Genomic DNA, 6541 nt, shown 5'->3' on the forward strand with positions numbered 1-6541 from the left:
ATGTCGCTGGCTGGGCTGCATCTCCCATCTCCAGCAGAAGTGGAGCCCGGAAGAGGAGCCTGCACTGCCAGCACAGTCTTGAAAAAGCAGAACAAAGATGGAGGTCTCACACTTCCTGATTTCAAAATATAGTACAAAGCTACAGTAATCAAAACAGTGTGGTTTTTGCATAGACAAATCAATGAAATAGAATCGGTAGCTCAGAAATATATCTTTGAACATAAGGACAAATGAGTTCTAACGGGGTTCCAAGACAACTCAATGAGGAAAGGAATATCTTTTCAACAAATAGTGCTGAGAAAACAAGATATGCACATATAAAAGAACGAAGTTGGACCCTTACTTTACATCATATGGAAAAATTTATCAGAGAGACTTCCCTGGTGGTGCACTGGTAAAGAATCTGCCTGCCAATGCAGGGGACATGGGTTCGATCCCTGGTCTAGGAAGATTCCACATGCCGTGGAGCAACTAAGCCCATGTGCCATGACTACTGAAGCCCACATGCCTAGAGCCTGTGCTCTGCAACAAGAGAAGCCACTGCAAATGAGAAGCCCATGCACTGCAACGAAGACCCAATGTAGCCAAATAATAATAATAAATAAACAAAAACCTTAAAAAAATTTATTAGAACTCAAAGGCCTAAACATAAGAGCTAAGACTATAAAACTTTTAGAAGAAAACAGGGAGAAAGGTTCATGACTTTGGGTTTGGCAATGATTTCCTAGATATAACACCAAAAGCACAGGCAACAAAGAACAAGTAGATAAATTGAACTACATCTAAATTTAAAACTTCTATGCATCAAAAGACACCATCAACAGAGTGAAAAGACAACCCACAAAATAGAAAAAAATTTGCAAATGATGCATCTGATAAGAGGTTAATGTTCAGAACATACAAACTGGATAAATATACAAATATGTATGTATAAATATACAAACTCATACAACTCAACAATTTTTAAATGAACTAAAAATGGGCAAAGGACTTGAATAAACATTTCTCCAAAGAAGATATACAAATGGACAATAAGCACATAAAAAAATGTTCAACATGACTAATTATTAAGGAAATGTAAATCAAAACCACATTGAGATACCACCTCATACCCATTAGGATGTCTACTATCAAAAACAAAAACAGGGCTTCCGTGGTGGCGCAGTAGTTGAGAGTCCGCCTGCCGATGCAGGGGACATTGGTTCATGCCCCGGTCTGGGAAGATCCCACATGCCGCGGAGCGGCTGGGCTCGTAAGCCACGGCCGCTAAGCCTGAGCGTCCGGAGCCTGTGCTCCGCAACGGGAGAGGCCACAACAGTGAGAGGCCCGTGTACCGCAAAAAAACAAACAAACAAACAAACAAACAGAAAATAACACCTGTTGGCAAGAATGTGGAGAAATTGGAACCCTCACGCATTGCTGGTGGGAATGTAAAATGGTGTAGCTGCTGTGGAAGTAAGTACGGTGGTTCCTCAAAAAAATTACACATAGAATTACCCTATGATCTAGCAATTCCACTTCTGGATATATACCCAAAAGGTGTGAAATCCAGGACTCAAAAAGATATTTCCACATTCATGTTCATAGCAGTACCATCCCAACAGCTAAAAGTGGAAACAACCCAAGTGCCCATCAAGGGATAAAATGGATCAATAAAATGTGGCATATGGATACAATGGACATTATTCAGCCTTAAAAAAGAAGGAAATTCTAACCTGTGCTACGACATGGATGAATCTCAAGGACTTTCTGCTAAGTGAAATAAGCCAATCACAAAAGGACAAACACCATGTGATTTCACTCATATGAGGTACCCAGAGGAGTCAGATTCACAGAGACAGAAAAGAGAATGGGGGTTGCCAGGGGCCAAGGGAGGGGGAAATGGGGCACTTTTGTTTAATGGGTATAAAGTTTTAGTCATACAAGATGAAAGAAATTCTGGAGATTGATTGCACAGCAATGTGAATGTACTTTACTGAAATGTACACTACAAAAATGGTTAAGAGGATAAATTTTATGTTATGTGCATTTTACACAGTTTTTTTTTGAAATTTTGAATTTTATTTTATTTATTTATTTTTTTATACAGCAGGTTCTTATTAGTTATCTATTTTATACATATTAGTGTATGTATGTCAATCCCAATCTCCCAATTCATCACACCACCACCACCACCACCACCACCACCACCACTTTCCCCAGTTGGTGTCCATACATTTGTTTTCTACACCTGTGTTTCTATTTCTGCCTTGCAAACCAGTTCATCTGTACCATTTTTCTAGATTCCACATATATGTGTTAATATACAATATTTGTTTTTCTCTTTCTGACTCACTTCGCTCTGTATGACAGTCTATAGATCTATCCACATCTCTACAAATGACCCAATTTCGTCCCATTTTATGGCTGAGTAATAATTCATTGTATATATGTACCACATTTTCTTTATCCATTCATCTGTCAGTGGACATTTAGGTTGCTTCCATGACCTGGCTATTGTAAATAGTGCTGCAATGAACGTTGGGGTGCATGTGTCTTTGTGAATTACAAAGGTTTTCTCTGGATATATGCCCAGTAGTGGGATTGCTGGGTCATATGGTAGTTCGATTTTTAGTTTTTTAAGGAACCTCCATAATGTTCTCCATAGTGGCTGTATCAATTTACATTCCCACCAACAGTGCAAGAGGGTTCCCTTTTCTCCACACCCTCTCCAGCATTTGTTGTTTGTAGATTTTCTGATGATGCCCTTTCTAACCAGTGTGAGGTTATACCTAATTGTAGTTTTGATTTGCATTTCTCTAATAATTAGTGATGTTGAGCAGGTTTTCATGTGCCTCTTGGCCATCTGTATGTCTTCTTTGGAGAAATGTCTATTTAAGTCTTCTGCCCATTTTATGATTGGGTTGTTTGTTTTTTTAATATTGAGCTGCATGAGCTGTTTATATATTTTGGAGATTAACCCTTGGTCCATTGATTTATGTGCAAATATTTTCTCCCATTCTGAGGGCTGTCTTTTTGTCAAGTTTGTAGTTTCCTTTGCTGTGCAAAAGCTTTGAAGTTTCATTAGGTCCCATTTGTTTATTTTTGGTTTTGTTCTCATTACTCTAGGAGGTGGATCAAAAAAGATTTTGCTGTGATTTATGTCAAAGTGTGTTCTTCCTATGTTTTCCTCTAAGAGTTTTATAGTGTCTGGTCTTACATTTAGGTCTTTAATCCATTTTGAGTTTATTTTTGTGTACAGTGTTAGGGAATGTCTAATTTCATTCTTTTACATGTAGCTGTCAAGTTTTCCCAGCACCTCTTATTGAAGAGACTGTCTTTCCTCCATTGTATATCTTTGCATCCTTTGTCATAGATTAGTTGACCATAGGTGCGTGGGTTTATCTTTGGACTTTCTATACTGTTCCATTGATCTATATTTCTGTTTTTGTGCCAGTACCATATTGTCTTGATTACTGTAGCCTTGTAGTATAGTCTGAATTCAGGGTGCCTGATTCCTCCAGCTCCGTTTTTTTCCCTCAAGATTGCTTTAGCTATTTGGGATCTTTTGTGTCTCCATACAAATTTTAAGATTTTTTTGTTCTAGTTCTGTAGAAAATGCCACTGGTAATTTGATAGGGATTGCATTGACTCTGTAGATTGCTTTGGGTAGTATAGTCATTTTCAGTATTGATTCTTCCAATCCAAGAACATGGTATATCTCTCCATCTGTTTGTGTCATCTTTGATTTCTTTCATCAGTGTCTTATAGTTTTCTGAGTACAGGTCTCTTACGTCCTTTGGTAGGTTTATTCCTAGGTATTTTATTCTTTTTGTTGCAATGGTGAATGGGACTGTTTCCTTAATTTCTCTTTCTGATCTTTTGCTGTTAGTGTATAGGAATGCAAGAAATTTCTGTGTATTAATTTTGTATCCTGCAAATTTACCAAATTCATTGATTAGCTCTAGTACTTTTCTGGTAGCATCTTTAGGATTCTCTATGTAGAGTATCATGTCATATGCAAACAATGACAGTTTTACTTCTTCTTTTCCAATTTGTATTCCTTTTATTTCTTTTTCTTCTCTGATTGCCATGGCTAGGACTTCCCAAACTATGTTGAATAAGAGTGGTGAGAGTGGACATCCTTGTCTTGTTCCTGATTTTAGAGGAAATGCTTTCAGTTTTTCACCATTGAGAATGATGTTTGCTGTGGGTTTGTCGTATATGGCCTTTATTAGGTTGAGCTAGGTTCCCTCTGTGCCCACTTTCTGGAGAGGTTTTATCATAAAGCAGTGTTGAATTTTGTAAAAAGCTTTTTGTGCATCTATTGAGTTGATCATATGGTTTTTATTCTTCAATTTGTTAATATGGTGTATCATACTGGTTGACTTGCATATACTGAAGAATCCTTGCATCCCTGGGGTAAATCCCACTTGATCATGGTGTATGATCCTTTTAATGTGTTGTTGGATTCTGTTTGCTAATATTTTGTTGAGGATTTTTGCAACTATATTCACCAGTGATATTGGTCTGTAATTTTCTTTTTTTGTAGTATCTCTGTCTGGTTTTGGTATCAGAGTGATGGTGACCTCATAGAATGAATTTGGGAGTGTTCCTTCCTCTGCAATTTTTTGGAAGAGTTTCAGAAGGATGGGTGCTAGCTCTTCTCTAAATGTTTGATAGAATTCACCTGTGAAGCCATCTGGTCCTGGACTTCTGTTTGTTGGAAGATTTTTAATCACAGTTTCAATTTCATTACTTGTGATTGTTCTGTTCATATTTTCTGTTTCTTCCTTGTTCAGTCTTGGAAGGTTATACCTTTCTAAGAATTTGTCCATTTCTTCCAGGTTGTCCATTTTATTGGTATAGAGTTGCTTGTAGTAGTCTCTTATGATGCTTTGTATTTCTGCGGTGTCTGTTGTAACCTCTCCTTTTACATTTCTAATTTTATTGATTTGAGTCCTCTCCCTCTTTTTCTTGATGAGTCTGGCTAAAGGTTTATCAATTTTGTTTATCTTCTCAAAGAAACAACTTTACTTTTATTTGTCTTTGCTATTGTTTTCTTTGTTGCTATTTCATTTATTTCTTCTCTGGCCTTTATGATTTCTTTCCTCCTACTAACTTTGGGTTTTGTTTGTTCTTCTTTCTCTTGTTCCTTTAGGTGTAAGGTTAGATTGTTTATTAGAGATTTTTCTTGTTTCTTGAGGTAGGATTGTATTGCTATAAACTTCCCTCTTAGAACTGCTTTTGCTGCATCATTTTTTGATTTCCTCTTTGATTTCTTCAGTGATCTCTTGGTTATTTAGTAATGTATTGTTTAGCCTCCACGTGTTTGTGCTTTTTACATTCTTTTCCCTGTAATTGATTTCTAATCCCATAGCATTGTGATAGGCAAAGATGTTTGGTATGATATCAGTTTTCTTAAATTTATCAAGGCTCGATTTGTGACCCAAGATGTGATCTATCATGGAGAATATTCTGTGTGCACTTCAGAAGAAAGTGTAATCTACTGTTTTTGGATGGAATGTCCTAAAATATCAATTAAATCTATCTGGCCTATTGTGTCATTAAGGCTTGTGTTTCCTTATGAATTTTTTGTCTGGATGATCTGTCCTTTGGTGTAAGTGAGGTGTTAAAGTTCCCCACTATTACTGTGTTACTGTCGATTTCCTCTTTTATAGCTGTTAGCAGTTGCCTTATGTATTGAGGTGCTCCTATGTTGAGTGCATATGTATTTATAATTGCTATGTGCTCTTCCTGGATTGATCCCTTGATCATTATGTAGTGTCCTTATCTCTTGTAACAGTCTTTACTTTAAAGTCTATTTTATGTGTTATGAGTATTGCTACTCCAGCTTTCTTTGGATTTCCATTTGCATGGATGGAATATCTTTTTTCATCCCCTCACTTTCAGTCTGTATGTGTCATTAGGTCTGCAGTGGGTCTCTTGTAGACAGCATATATATGGCTCTTATTTTTGTATCTGTTCAGTGAGCTTTTGTCTTTTGGTTGAAGCATTTGATCCATTCACATTTAAGGTAATTATCTAATTAAGAAAATTAGCATTTTCTTAATTGTTATGGGTTTATTTTTGTAGGTCCTTTTCTTCTCTTGTGTTTGCCACTTAGAGAAGTTCCTTTAGCATGTGTTGTAGAGCTGGTTTGGTGGTGCTGAATTCTCTTAGCTTTTGCTTGTCTGTAAAGCTTTTGATTTCTCCATTGAATCTGAATGAGATCCTTGCTGGGTAATCTTGGTTGTAGGTTCTTCCCTTCCATCACTTTAAATATATCATGCCACTCCCTTCTGACTTGTAGAGTTTCTGCTGAGAAATCAGCTGTTAACTTATGGGAGTTCCCTTGTATGTTATTTGTCGTTTTTCCCTTGTTGCTTTCAATAACTTTTCTTTTTCTTTAATTTTTGTCAATTTGATTACTAAGTGTCTTGGCGTGTCCCTCCTTGGGTTTCTCCTGGCTGGGACTCTCTGTGTTTCCTGGACTTGGGTCACTGTTTCCTTTCCCATTTTAGGGAAGTTTTCAACTATAATCTCTTCAAATATTTTCTCG

The sequence above is a fragment of the Globicephala melas genome, chromosome 6 (genome assembly GCF_963455315.2).
Source record: "Globicephala melas chromosome 6, mGloMel1.2, whole genome shotgun sequence".
Classification (NCBI taxonomy): Eukaryota; Metazoa; Chordata; class Mammalia; order Artiodactyla; family Delphinidae; genus Globicephala; species Globicephala melas.